The 15,837-nt window shown below is 41.1% G+C and overlaps 1 long non-coding RNA gene across 1 annotated transcript in view; it reads left to right on the forward strand.

Annotated features, from left to right (window-relative positions):
- The first annotated feature begins 5,640 nt into the window (after positions 1–5,640).
- The window catches only part of LOC134344982 (uncharacterized), a 51,793-nt gene continuing 41,596 nt past the window's right edge, over positions 5,641–15,837 (forward strand). Inside the window, exon 1 of the long non-coding RNA XR_010017579.1 lies at positions 5,641–5,673. This is a non-coding gene — a long non-coding RNA (uncharacterized LOC134344982). The remainder of the gene's footprint in view (positions 5,674–15,837) is intronic.

Raw genomic sequence — 15,837 nt, forward strand, 5'->3', positions numbered from 1 at the left:
AGACGGGGCTGCGGAGTGGTGGTGGGGGAAGGGGAGACGGGAGTCACAACAGCAGCACATAAAGACCCGGCCTGGAGTTCAAGGCTGGAGTCGCAGTTGGTGGTTGCGCGATCGCTTTGAATGTCTCCATGGTCGTTGCTGGAGTCCGGGTTTTGAATATGTCCTGAGGTGTTGGAGCCGCCGAGATCAACGGCAGGGGCCGCAACCGAAAGTTCATGCCTGCTAGCATCGGGGCCGGCAGGCTCTGGAGTCCGTAGATGTAAGATCTTGCGATCTTTGCCTAACATGACAAAGTCAAAGAAACGGCGATTGCAGGCGTGGATCCGACGGAGGATGAAATAGCAGGTAGGACCATTACAGACGGCGAAGAAAGTGTCCCGAAGGTGTGGAAGGGTCTGGGATAGGGACACCAAGTACCTCCTCATGGCGGAGAGCGTCGCCTTCAGAGCTTGACGGGAGAAGCGGTGAGAGGCAGAGTCAATGAAATGTGAGTACCTGGGATCCTCAGAAGGTCCAAATTGAGAGGCTTGGAAACGAATCCTAAAGCCAACTGGAGTAAGTTGGCGACGGAGGCATGTTCCAAGAAAGGATACATGGCTGTGATAGCGAGTTTGAGTCAAAGTCTGGTCGAAAAGTTGAAGAGCCGAAGAAATCACAGATGGGGAGCAGTGAGAGATGGTTTCACTGAACTCCCGTCGAAGAGAGGATCTAAACTTCTTCGGTGTAGGCATCACCGGAAGAGGCTTCGCAGTAGTGAATTTAGACGCAAAGGAGCAGGGATGTGATGTTGAGGCTCTATAAGGCACTGGTGAGATCTCACTTGGAGTACTGTGGGCAGTTTTGGTCTCCTTATTTAAGAAAGGATGTGCTGATGTTGGAGAGGGTACAGAGAAGATTCACTAGAATGTTTCTGGGAATGAGAGGGTTAACATATCAGGAATGTTTGTCCGCTCTCGGACTGTATTCCTCAGAGTTTAGAAGAATGAGGGGAGACCTCATTGAAACATTTCGAATGTTGAAAGGCATGGACAGAGTGAATGTGGCAATGTTGTTTCCCATGATGGGGGAGTCTAGTACGAGAGGGCATGACTTAAGGATTGAAGGGCACCCATTCAGAACAGAAATGCGAAGAAATTTTTTTAGTCAGAGGGTTGTGAATCTATGGAATTTGTTGCCACGGGCAGCAGTGGAGGCCAAGTCATTGGGTGTATTGAAGGCAGAGATTGATAGGTATCTGAGTAGACAGGGCATCAAAGGTTATGGTGAGAAGGCGGGGGAGTGGGACTAAATGGGAGAATGGATCAGCTCATGATAAAATGGCGGAGCAGCCTCGATGGGCCAAATGGCCGACTTCTGCTCCTTTGTCTTATGGTCTTTAAATTGATTTGCATTTGGATGTGGGCTTTGCCATCCAAGCTTGGCTTTATTGCTCATCTCTAATTGCCTCTTAAGTAAATATGAACTGTCTTCTTGCATATGTGCAGACTTCTTGCTGATTGGTAAGAATTTCTAGGATTTTAACTCAGAGATACTAAAGGATCAGCAATATATTTTAAATTTGGGTTGAGGCGTAATGTGTTGAGTAGTAGTGTTCCTGTGTGGCTGGTGACCTTGTCCATCTAGGTTGACTTGAGACTGAATTTAAGTTCTGCTGCTTTAATATATTTGTAGATGGCATACATCAGGGGTCCCCAACCTTTTTTGCACCGCGAACTAGTTTAATATTGACAATATTCTTGCGGACTGGCCGATGGGGCGGGGGGGGGGAGTGGTCGGTGGGTGTTAATCACGACCGGAATGTAGGTGATAAGTCAACTGTAAGTGACTTATAAGTGGCTAATACGCTCAATTTTGTTTTTAAAGGGGCTTATCTAACAAGTTTAATATTAAATACACAGCACATATTTTCCTCGCATGAATACAGTGATAAGTCAATTATAAGCCAATAGCACAATAACATTTTAAGTAACGTTTGGATATTAAACACACAGCGCATATTTTCCTCGTATGAACATATAAAATCATTGCAACACACCAATATCGCTGAATCAGTGGGAGGCCTGGGCTTGTTTCCCTGCAACGAGATGGTGCCATCGAAGGGTGATGGGAGACAGCGATAGTCGAAGGGGGTTCCTTATGTCCAGTCCATTCCGCAGTTTAGTTTTCATTGCGTTCATTGCAGAAAATCCTGCTTTGCAGAGATATGATGTTGGAAATGGAAGCAACGTTTTCAGTGCTTTCGTGGCTATCTCAGGATATTCAGCCTTCACTTTGATCCAGAATGCTGGCAGAGATGTTATGTCAAACATACTTTGCAGCCCACTGTCATTTGCAAGCTCGAGGAGTTGATCTTCTTCCTGCGCTGACATGGATGATTCACCGGGGACATTCACAAATGGGTCACGGACCCATTCCTTTGCACTCCTTGGGTCATTTGCGGTTGGGAAGTAACGCTCGAATTCTGTCGACAGCGAAGATAGGTGATCGCGCACCAGCTGTGAGAAAGATGGTGCAGCCTCAGTCTCTCCCAAAATCCCAGCTAATGTTGGGAACATGTCAAATATGCCTCTGTCCACAGTTCCAGTTTGGCTTTGAAAGCAGACACTTTATCTGCCAACTTGAAGACAGTTGTCATTCTCCCCTGAAGTGACAAATTGAGTTCATTGAGCAGGTTGAAGATGTCACACAGATAAGCGAGTTTTGCTATCCATTCCTCGACACTGTGCTGCCAGTGGTGACTTTTTTCCTGAAAGAAATCTCTGTAGCTGCTCTCTTAACTCAAAAATCCTGGCGAGGGCTCTTCCTCTTGATAGCCACCTGACTTCAGTGTGTAAGAGAAGCGTTTGTGCTCTGCATCCATTTCCTCACAAAGCTGCTCAAACAGACATTTCAAAGTTGCTGGTGAACGCTGCAGGCCAGGCAGCATCTCTAGGAAGAGGTACAGTCCCCGTTTCAGACCGAGACCCTTCATCTCGTCCTGAAACGTGGACTGTACCTCTTCCTGGAGATGCTGCCTGGCCTTCTGCGTTCACCAGCATCTTTGAATTGTGTTGCTTGAATTTCCAGCATCTGCAGAATTCCTCTTGTCAAACAGACATTTCTTAGCCTTAGCAATATGGCTAGTCACTAAGTACGACACTCTCAGAGCAGCAGCATTTATGGAGGTGGTGGCTCTCAGCACTTGCTTCTGTCCCGCTCATGTTTTTTCTGCTGAAAAAATTCAACGGGTTTGTCTTGAAGTGCAGAGTGCTTGGACTCAAGGTGCTGAAGCAGTTTTGAGGGCTTCATTGCCTCATTAGACAGCTTGTCTCCACGTACCACACACGGGGGGCTTGGAGCGTGCGAGTCACCAGTCGCAATAAAGCCATATTTTATGTATGACTCGTCGTATTTTCTGTTGAACGAAACTTTATTTTTGTAGTCTTGGCCTCAGCTGTCTTTGCGTTATCATCATCGTTAGGCCTTTTCATAGTAGTAGTCATAGTCGTACTTTACTGATCCTGGGGGAAATTGGTTTATGTCCCTTACCACCTCATCTAAAGAAACTCTCAAGCAACGTTTATTTTTTACTCATCATACTGCCAAATCATATCGTTTCCTCGTGGCCCAGTGGTTAGGGACCACTGGTATACATTGTATGCTGATGTTTGTGTACATATGAGGGGTGATTGATAAGTTTGTGGCCTAAGGTGGTAGGAGTCAATTTTAGAAAACCTAGCACATTTATTTTTCAACATAGTCCCCTCCTACATTTACACACTTAGTCCAGTGGTCGTGGAGCATACGGATCTTGGACCTCCAGAAAGTGTCACAGCAGGGGTGATTGATAAGTTTTTGGCCTAAGGTAGAAGGAGATAAGTTATACGGCTCTCGTTAGATGCACATACAGTTCAACTCTTTGAGTGATTATGTAGAAAGTTTGATGTTAATAACTCATCAGGGGAGACTGCTAAGTTTGTGGCCTAAGGTAGGAGGAGATGAGTTATTAATTTCAAACTTTCTGCATAATCACTCAAAGAGTTCAACTGCATGTGCATGTAATGAGAGCCGTATAACTCATCTCCTTCTACCTTAGGCCACGAACCTATCAATCACCCCCGCTGTGGACACTTTCTGGAGGTCCAAGATCCGTATGGTCCACGACTGCTGGATGAAGTGTGTAAATGTAGGAGGGGACTATGTTGAAAAATAAATGTGCTAGATTTTCTAAAATTGACTCCTTCTACCTTAGGCCACGAACTTATCAATCACCCCTCGCGTGTTCAGTAGACAATTGTATGAGTTTCTGAAGACTTACAGCAGTAACTAGATTTTGGTAAGTGTGTTTCATTATTGTTATAAACTAACATTTCCTAAAAGAGTAAAACATGCAGATTGCTTACTTTAAATTGCGTTTATATATCTGACTTTGCACTGAAGATTCATAACAGGTTAAATATTAACCCGTAAGTAGGTGGGTTGAATTTACTTAAGTGGTTAACATGTAAGTCTTTGGAACAGTCCTCCAGTTTTTTAACGTGAGTCTGATCACAAGCCATAGTGGGCTACTAGAATTTCATAATGCGATTCTTTCCTTTTTTTAAGAGCAAGTTTATTTTAACCACATAGAGATTGATTTTCTAGTATGTAAAGAGGGATAAACCTACAAGATAAATGGTTTTACAGATTTTTTTTGTGTTGTGGAGAAAGGGCATATCCTTCATGTCCATCTTCCTGCACTCATCTCTCAATCAGTCTGCACTGTCAGTATGTCTGCAGATGTTTTTGTCCATAAGAGGATTCCCTGGAAACTGTCTGTTCCCCTGAATACTATTGGAACCTAATACCCTGATTATTCTTTGCTCTACTACTTCTCCTGCAACATCACATACCTCTTGCTTCCCAGCCTTACATTTAGTTTTGTTAACCACTGTAGCAGCAATCCCCTATCACTCCCTTCCTCGCAACTGGACTTCCTTGCATTGTGTAATACATCCCTCTATTCACAATCTATCGAACTCCAACAATGTACTTATAAGACTTAAACACCATCACGTCCATACACGTGTGTCATGCATATGTGTGCATGTGTGCACACATATGTGCACACATGCTAAAATCAAAGCCTGTGCATTCATTTATTGCAAACATGAATTTATAAGCATAATAAATTTCAGTTGCCAAAGGTTTTGGCACACAAGTTATCATCTCCCTTGTATGCATTCTCACATTCAGGAAGAACATAAACATTTCTTGAGTTAGGAGTAACATGGTTAACCATTGGAGATTCATTGAGTGCCCTTGAAGGATTTACAGTTATAGCAGTTTATTACTGCAGGAACTTTCACACATGAAAATATCAAAGTAGTTGTCTTATTTCCTATAATCCTCTGAAAGTTTACACAGCAGGTTCAAAGCCAACTTGTCTGTTTGTTCATGACTGAGAAACAGTTTACATTGGCTTCTAAGAAAGAGTAACAACCAGATTGAACATCAAAATGTGATATCATGCAGCAGTGAGAAAAGTATGATCCAGAATTAACATTATTTTGAAGTATTATAAATAAAATTTGCCGCAGATGTTAATTTTCAATTTACACATACTTCGTACATTGTGCTTTTTGGTGCTGGTTTCTCTCATGGTAATATTTTTGCTTTCAGGACCATAAATCACTTGGATAACAAAAGTGGCAGGTAGGGCAAACTGGATTTGTTAAATAAATGTAGTTTAAAATGTGATTTAGTTGTTTAGAAAGACTATCTAGATGAATAAAGTTGTAGCTTGAATAAATTAACTGCTGTTAATGTTTATTTCATGGTAATATAGGACATTTAAGTGTGATTTTGCATCTCTTATTTTAATGCTTATCTTAGGAATAGCTTGATGAAGAAATTATTTGTCCTATTCAATTTCAGTTTTCCAAAATGTGATCCATGTTATTAGGGATTTGTTATCTTGTTAATGTATAAGAACTCAAGATCACTAAGCACCTAAGAGCATAAGAAATGGGAACAGGAATAGACTGTCTGACCTGTTGAGCCTGCTCTGCATTCAGTAAGTTCATAGCTGATCTGCTTGTGATCTCAGTTCCACCTATCTACCTTTTTCTCATAACCCTTAATTCTCCTGCTAGGCAAAAATCTATCTAACTGTATTTTAAATATATTTAATGAGGCAGCCTCGACTTCTTCCCTAGATATAGTAGTCAGATTTCAGTATGATGGGAAGTGCATATAGGTGTTGCTCAATGCTGGCCCTGGAAAGCATTAACAGAATGGGTCTGGTTCTTCTGTCATCATTGATTGTCAGCATAAATTCATTTCCCTCTCTCTTGTCAGTCTTATAGCTATCCTTGATAATAGATAGCAGATTATGCTTTTACTTAAAATGCGATTTCCGACGGGAAACATTTGTGAGCTGCAACGTGGTCGCGTGCTCCAATCTTGTCAATACCTTTAAGATTCTGATATAGTCCATCAGAAACTATTCAGGATCATGAGCATCAGAACTCTGCAGTTGCTGAAAATCTGAAATATTCCTATGCCATCTCGGGATTTCAAGATGGAGCCAGGTTATGACCTCCATTGAGTCACAGCTCAGATTTAGTTATATTTTTAATTGCTGTTTTAGATTTGTAAGGATGGTCTTGGGAACAGAGGAGAGTTATGGGTCAGCTTAGTGTGTAGAGGCAGGGATGTGGGGAGTTAGAAGTTGAAGTCTTTGCTCCACCTTTGAAGACCAGTGATGCAGATGTGGAACATCTGTGGTGTGCTGTTGGATGTCAGACTGGCAGAGAGTAGACAAGGGCTGCCCAGCGCATTCTATTTTGGTGCCAGAATATGTGGCAACATTTGCGAGCAACCCCCAGCACACGCTCTGATGTGTTGGTTTGTTAACACAAATGCAAATACGTGACAAATAAACTTGAATATGGAATAAAAGCTTAAGGTTGTGTAAGCACTCAACAGTTCAGGCATCATCTGTGGAAAGAGAAGCAGAGTTATTGTTTCAGGTCAGAACTGCAAAAGAGGTAAATCAAGTTACTTTTAAGTTGCAGAGAAGGGAGGGATGGATAGGACAAAAGGAATTTCTGTGACAAGGGGAAGGCTAAGGTTATTTTTTGTGATACATTGTAAAACAGTCTGGTTGGTAGGTTAATATGAAAGTGAGAGGGATACCTAAAATTCATGAAGCGCAGAGTTATAGGAAATTCCCACCACTGTTACTGGAGTCAGAAAATTGAGTTAGTATTACAGATATATGACTTGCAGCTGAACTTACCAGTGAGTTCCCTAAAGTGAGATAAAGTGAGTTACCTAAAATTGTTCAATGTGATAACAGTCCAGCTGGATACAACATGCCCATACAGGACAAGGTGTTGACCTTCAAGCTTATTTTGAGCCTTGACATAAAAGTGCAGGAAGACACAAACAGGTCAGAAATGAAGTATGATAGAGAATTAAAATGACAGGCAATTGGAATTGCAAAATGGTAACCCTATCTGCACTTGGTTCCTCCTGTTTAGGGACCATGTTTTGAGCATCAAATAGAATATATTAGATTGTAAGAAATCCAAGCTTTATCTGGAAGGATGTTTGGGTTCCTAGGTAGTGGAAAGGGAAGAAGTGCATCTCCTACGGTTGTATGGAGAAAGTGCCATGAGAAAGAGTGTGATTGATGGTAATGGAAGAATGGACCAGAAAATCATGAATGAAATGGTCTCTTTGGTATATTGAAAGGGGAGAAGAGGGAAGGAAGTATTTAGTGGAGGAATCATATTGAAGGTGGCAGACATTGTGAAGAAAGTGAAGACTAGGGGATCTCTGTCCTTGCAGGAAAAATGGAGGTTGTGAGCAGAATAGGGGAATAGGTGAGATGCAAGTAATGGCTCTATCAATGGTGATAGAGAGCAAACTGCTGTTCAGGAGGAAGAGATCTCATGGCGCCTTAGTGGAAGGTCAGAAGGTTTTGTCATCAGCAGATACGACAGAGATAAACAAACTCTGTCGAATGGGAGTAATCCGTTAGAAGGCAGTTTGGGAGGAAACCTAGTCAAGATAACCTAGGGCTTATAAATAATTTTATTGTTAATTTTTCTGCTGGCATAGAATCAGAGAGATCAAGGAAAGGAAGATCCAGGGATGGACTGTGTAAAATCGAAGTATGCAGAAATATCTTTTCACAGAGAGATGCAAAAATCTGAAATTATCTACATAGAGAATTATGGAAACTAGATTGTTAGAAGTATTAAAGGTACATACATTTTGAAAGATCGGTGAATTGAGGATGTATGAGGAACTGGCAGTAAAGAGGAGGTCAACATAGACAGCTGTGATCATTTTAATTGTGGAACATACTTGAGGGTCCAGGTGGCCTATATCTGCTCCTAACTGAGAACAAAGTGCAAATTAGCATCAAAAGTAGTGAATTTTTCAATTTCTTTGTGAATCTAGGAAGCAGCGACAATACAGTTATCAACGTAATGCAAAAAGAGTTGTAAAGTGGCACAAGCAAGAGTGAAAGAAGGACTGTTCCATGTACCTCAGAATAGCTTGGGCTCAAGCATATTCATCTACCTATACCTTTGATTTAGAGAAGAAATTGTTCAACATATTCAGCTAGGCAGGTGAATTTGTTGGTGGAGGGTAACTAGTTGGCCAGCTCATGGAAGAACCAAAGGATCCCAGAGCCTCTTGAGATGGAGATGTGGAAGGATTATACATACATGGTGAGGATGATCCCATTGGAACTAGGAAACTGGAATCTGTTGTATGTTGATACATTTATCTACACAATTGGGCTATTTTTGTGGACATTGTTAACTGAAATAATGTTGTGTCTTCAGTAGAGGCTGGTGACATCCTTAGAAACTCAATACTTTAAAATCACAGGCTAGGAAGTAGACTACGCCTTTTTTGGTGCAGAAACATTGCAGGCAGCCCTCGATATTCATGAAAGTTGGAAAAGGATTGCATGAGGAATGAGAACTGAAGTTCAAGATTTCCAAACAATGCTGTTGGGTTTGCATTGTAACATATTTCTGAAAATGGTAACTGAATGAATGGATGCTTCTGTGAAGGCAAGTTGGTGGGAGGGTGCTCCTAAAGGATTAGGGGACACATAAATGAACTGGTGAAAAATAGTGCTTACAGGAAGCAATTGGCCTTGGAGCCACTTCTGGCAGGGGTTTGCCAGAGTAGTCTCAGTTAGTCATGTGTGCAGCCTATGAATGCCTGCACCTTGAGAAGCCAAATGCCCCACTGCCTGGCCCACAGGCTAAAGGGAAAGTAGTTAAACTATTCGTGATTCCAAAATTTTGGTGACTTTCTAATGCAGCAGCAAGCTCTGGAATGTGACAAAGTTCATCAACATCATCAACAGCCTGGAACAACCATTAGGCCAACAATTTGATGGTGACTGTGACTCATGCCTCTATGAGCAAAAGCAGTCAAGGCACACTTCTGAGGTTGCATTGGTGGACAGAGAAGTTCACAGTTTTCATTGTGGATAACGAATGAAATACGGGTGTGTGGCCCTTTTAAATAGTACATTTTCAGGGGAAGTTTTAGTAAAACTAGCGGTTCTGTGAATAAATGATTGTTCTTCAGGCCTTTGGGCTGGAAATCTCAATGCTTCAAATGTTGCACCGCTGTTGACAACACTGAGAGATTTTTGGCAGAATAAAAGTGCTGGGAGAACAAAATTCTTGCTGAATGTAGAATGCATGAATTTCCCAGTGGGTACTCAGACACTTAAAAATGTTCACAAAATTGCCGTTCTCCAGATTAAACTGATTTTCAATAGAACAAATCTGTTTTTGTGCATATGTGTCAAAGGTGTTCTTCTGACCCAATTTGACAAGGCAATTGTACATCCCACTGTGTAATGCAAGGCTATTAAAATTCTTTTTGCCATATCTATGCAGGACTGGTCAGGATGAATCACTAGCCCCAAAACAGAATTGACTTAAATTTTTTGAATTATTTTAATTTTTTCAGGATTTGTGTTTAGATTCTGGGTGCTAGAGGTCACAAATTTGGAGGTGCTGTCAGAACATGCTGGTTGAGTAATGACACCTTACAAGGCTGGATTTTTCCTCCCCATCGATGCCCTCCAGGAGCTGCAGGAACAGATCCTGCATGCTTCTGTCCGGTTTATGCTTTTCCCAATAGTTCTGTCTCACCTTCTGAAGACTCTTAAGGATCTCTTGACATTTGACTTGATTGTTTCCCACTTGTGCACTGGAAAATCAATTGGTTCAAATCCCTTTAGCCTGCGTTAGCCCTTTAAAATTCCTTGATATATTCTGGGGTCAGAAGTTTCATATAGAGTTTCTATATACCTCTGCTAGTCCTGTGGTCTTCCAGTAAGCAACAGTATGCGAGCAGGAGGCAATGGGCTGCTAACGTAACTTTTGAACGTACAGTTAGAACTGCATGACTTGAGTTCATCCCTGGCAACCAAATGAACTACTGCCATTCACTGACTCAACATCTTTGTCTTCCTCTGGAATTTCTGAATTTAAAACCATAAAAACGTGTTCCTCTGTAGGGTCAACTCCCACATGTGTGCACGTTGCATACAGTGCAGCCTTCCATAATCATTTTGGAGGCTTTCAGTCAGAAGCTGAAAATGCCTAAAGATTTATTTTGGCATGATGTTGACTTCTTCAGTATGCCTCTCATTATCAAATGGCATTTATTGCACTTCTGTTCAGGATTCTGACAGATTTCATAATTTAGATTTGAGTTTCCTTGCACATCTGATAGTCCTTCTGCAAGTTTTTCCTCTTCAGTAATACCCTGTCTGCCCCTGCAGGCCTATCTTGTTCCTCATGTTTTTCTGAAGTACAACTCATCAGGCTGTAATTCAGAAACCCTCCAAACTGTACAGTGTTAAGAGTAATCCAAAGTAACTCAAACAAATGTTATCATAATGGCGCATAAGAAAGTAGTAAGAAGTGCCATAGATTGCAGTATTTCCATGGGTTTTATTCATTTTCTTTCATTAGCATTTTGCTCTCACCTTGATTCCCACTGGCTCATCTCGAGAAGACTTTAGATTTAAAATTAGACAATTGGCATTTAAACTTGCTTTACTAAGTTAACTTGCCACAATCAATCTAATTAGGCTAAAGTGAAGGAGGCAGCAGTTTTAACAAACATGAATTGGAAGCAAGAATCGTCTACTTGGCCCCTCCTGTTCCACCATTCAATAAGTTGTTTGCTGATCTGATTGTAACTTATCTCTATGCTTCCATATACACTAAACCTAATAATCCATAATCGGGCTATTGAGAAATATGCTTCAACATCTGGCCCACAAGGTGAATGTTTGCTACATTCATGTTTGACTCACAGAGGTACTGTTTCCCATGTTCCCTTCCCACTCATCAAGGACCCGGTTCCTGGATTGCCTCCCCATTTGCTGGGAACCCCGTTCCTACACTCCCTTCCCAGTTGGCAAAGCCTCAGTTTCCATGATCACTTCTTATTTTCTGGGGCCCCAGTGCCTGCACTTTCTTTCAAGTTGCTGTGGCCCTGGTTCCCTTGCTGCCTTTAAGTTGACCTGGTTCATTGGAAAATTTTATTGTACTATGTAAGATCTAAAAGTAGTGAATGTTAGGACATTTGAAGTAACATCCAATAGTATGGAAAGTCATCAGTACAGCACGACTGAGTCTTTCCTCATTATCAGAGTTTCACTGTTCCTTTAGTTGCTCAGTAGGATGAGTCCTTTGTATGAGTCCATCTGATTACCATACATACTACTGGATAAAATGGGGAGCTACTCCATTTAAGGATTGAAACTCACCTGGGAATCACTGTTGGCAAACCTAAGGCAAGCAGCTAGATAGAATGGAAGAGGATTAAATGGGGCTATGGGAAACTTGAATGGCAAATAGCTCCTTGCTAATGTCTACCATAAATATCAACAGCTATTTAAAGGATTTAGAAAAAGATAGCATGTAATTAAGTTACATAAAACAATACAACTTAAAAGTGAAATCATTAAATTTTATGCATTACAGAAATATGAAGATTTATATCAAGCAGACAACGGAAAAGAATGCAATGTTTACCCAAGGTCCTGCTCATGAACTTACTCTGCTCTAACTCCTTTAATGATTCTGGTTTATTATCCTCAAATTAATAGTGTAACGTTGTACAGTTCTTTAAGATGTATTTTATTGAGCAAATTTAATAAATCCTTTATTTTTTTCACTTTTGCTTAATGTTGTAACTAGGTAAAATATTTCTGATCTTGCATATTGCATCTTTGCACAAATAAAAATAGAACTCCACCCACGAGGAAATCTGCAGATGCTGGTGAACGCAGCAGGCCAGGCAGCATCTATAGGAAGAGGTACAGTCGACATTTCGGGCCGAGACCCTGTCGGGCTTCCTATAGATGCTGCCTGGCCTGCTGTGTTCACCAGCATTCTTTGTGTGTGTTGCTAGAACTCCATCCATTTATCTTTCTAGTTAATTTTCGGGATATGGTTATTGTTGGCATGGCTAACACTTAATACCAACGTAAACACAGAAGATTCTGCAGGCATTGGAAATCCAGAGAAACACAAAATGCTGGAGGAATTCAGCAGATCAGGCAGCATCTATGGAAAGGAATAAAGAGTCAACATTTTGAACCGAGACCCTTCATCAGGACAGAAAAGATGGTGGAAGAAGCTAGAATAAATTGGTGAGGGGGAGAGGAAGGAGTACAAGCTAGAAGGTGATAGATGAAGGGGTATAAAGTGAGAAGTTGGGAGTGATAAGGTAAAGGGCTGAAGAGAAGGAAATCATTTATTCCTTTCCATTGATGCTGCCTGACCTGCTGAGTTTATTTTGCAATGCTGCGTGGAGTAGGGCCATCCAGCCCTATGAGCCACACCCGATCAACCCACAACAAACCCCATTTAACTCTAACCTAATCATGGGACAATCTACAATGATCAATGAACCTACCCTGCATGTGGGAGGAAATTGGCGAAAACCCACGCATTCCACTGGGAGGAAGTGAAGACTCCTTACAGATAACGGCCGATATGAAATCTGATCTCCGATATCCTGACCTGTAGTAGTGTCCTGCTAACTGCTACGCTACTGTCGTGTCCTCAAACATTTCAAGTTCCTCCAGCATTTTGTGTAACACTTATTACCAATCTCCAGTTTCCAACGAAAAGCTGATTGTGAGTCACCACCTTGATTCCATAAGATTAGAGTACTCCCACAATGTTGTTAGGCACTCTTTAGATTAATAAATCTCATTTTAACACCCTTTTCCCTATCATCAAAGGAGGGGAAGTCAAAGTGATGCATTTCCAAATCAGGATGGTGTGCAACTTGGCAGGGACTTGATGATGTTCTAATGAACTTGTTATCTTTGTCATTGTGAGTAATAAAGATTGTGGGATTAAGGAGCAATGTTCAAGAAGTGATGAAAAGGTCCGATGGAATATTTGCTGGCTAGGGTACAATTTCAACAACTTGATATCGCTCTCTTCCCAGCAAATGTTCCATCACATCTTTAGCTTGTACTGCTGAATAGTGAAAGACTTTGAGGCACCTGGACAGAAAATATTTGAAATAAAAACAAGAGTAGCCCCCACTAGCTATTCAAAAAGACCATGGCTGATCTTCTATTTCAACCCTATTTTCATACCCTATCCTGTTATTCCTAACCTAAAATTTAACAGTATCAGTTCTGAGTGAAATCAGTAAATGGTCTCCAGGCGTTGAGTCAGTTACTGCAATACCCTCTCATAGGTTTGCTTCATAAAAATGTTTATGTTATGTAGCTAGTCCATGATGATTATATGTTGAACAGAAGATCAATGATAAAACAGTTGATGAAGGTTGATAAACTGTCCCGAGGAACTCTTGCTGAAACTGTATCTGAGCTGAAACACAGCATAGGCACAGCACATAAATTTTCCCTTTAATTTCCTTTGACTTCAGTTCCACATTACCAATGTTTTAGCTTTCTACAGCTTAGCCGTTGACAATAGCTAGTCTGGAGCACATCTTATAGAACGTAGACCATATAACCCCCCCCCCCCACCTTAAATTCCTCCATGTACCTTCATATCTTCAGCATCACAGCTTTTCTGTATCCTGTGCATACAGCTGTTCCTTTCTAAGTGAAGTGAATCAAGATGTCTGAATACTTGGATATTTGATGATTGGGATCTCAGGAAGAAGCTGAGAATTTATCTAAAACTAGAAAGCACGTGGTTTAAAATGTGAGGGAGTGTTTAAAGGGGTTCTGGGGGCAAATTTTTCCACACAAAGGGTAGTTGGTGTCTTAAATGAGCTATGTGAAGAGGTGGTAGAGGCTAGGACGGTTCTAATATTTAAGTAGTATCTGGGAGGGTGCATGAAAATGTAAGGCATAGAAGGATATGGAATTAATGTGGAATATGGTGACCGCCATGGGCTAGGCATGATGGTCATTATCAACGTGGTGTACCTAAAGGCCTGTTTCTATTCTGTACAACACTATGACGCCATGGCTATAACTCCATTTACATTTATTTTCAATTGTTGGTACCCTCACAGGTCATTTCCTGTGCGGCTGTGTAATGTCACCAAATTCTGTTTTTCTTCTAAATTGGTGATAATTGTTGATCCAGACAAATGGAAAACATTCTTCATCATTGTTGGAGCTTTAGTTGAGAAGTTTTAAGATTTCCAGAATCTGCAGCTTTGTATCTACTATTTTCGACATTCATTTACTGCTAAAATCATGATGAACACTTTTTTACACAACTGGAGTAGTGTGAGAAGTGAGAGTTACACCTTAAGAAAAATATAAAGAGGATGCTACCTTCCATGCTGACGCAGTTGTATGATCCTACGTCAGCAGAAAGAGTGAAACCTGTGCTTTTCTTACATAGGAGTACTTAATGTTCAATTGATCAGTCTTTGAACCATAGGAAGTCTGCATTCTTGACTGTCTGGCTGACGCTCTGTTCAAGAAGATGAGTTTCTCTCTCCTTACAGAGATAACCACTAACCAGAGTTAACAGAACAAGGTGCTACAAACCTTGCAGTATGGTTGATGTCTACTGCAGTTCTATTGAATGAGCCAGAAAAAGAGTTCCATTGCTACTTTCACTGCCATAGCAGAGTAATCCAGACACTGCTTTGTAGGTGAAACTCTACTTGAAGCAATTGATGTTGAGTATCTTGGTAAACACTTCTGTGGATACTCTTAGTCCTTGGCATATTTCACCCTTGTCAGATGGACATGTACAGTACTGTGCGAAAGTCTTAGGGGTGCGTGTGTATGTGTGTGTGAGTGTGTGTATGCATGTGTCTCTATATATACATATACATACGCGCGCGCACACACACACACACACACACACACACACACATCTATATAACATATAAATATAAGGGTGCCTTAGACTTTTGCACTTTATTGTACTGTATATTGGCTAAAATAAAAAGGTGGCTGGGAAACAGAAATAAGAGTACTTTGTATTAGCTCATTAATATTGTGTCATTTGGTATCTGGAAAGACATCCAGTACTAAGCAATAATCTTAGGCACTCTTGCTATAGTGTATATGTCCCCAAGACTTTTGCACAGTACTGCAAATATTTTTAAAAATTGCCCTTTGGACAGAACTCTCCTCTCATTTGCCCTGTTCTGGCAACAGCATCAAAAAAAACTCTAATATTCGATACACAAAGTGCATGATGGAGTCTCACATTTGCTTACTTTGCAGAAAATATTGCTCCATTCCCTTAAATACCCCTGATAAACTGGCAGTGATTCCTGAAGGTAATGGATGTCAATTAAGGAGGTTCAGGTTTGGGTGATTTTTCTTAGGGAAGGGTAAACTGC

The sequence above is a fragment of the Mobula hypostoma genome, chromosome 4 (genome assembly GCF_963921235.1).
Source record: "Mobula hypostoma chromosome 4, sMobHyp1.1, whole genome shotgun sequence".
Lineage (NCBI taxonomy): Eukaryota > Metazoa > Chordata > Chondrichthyes > Myliobatiformes > Myliobatidae > Mobula > Mobula hypostoma.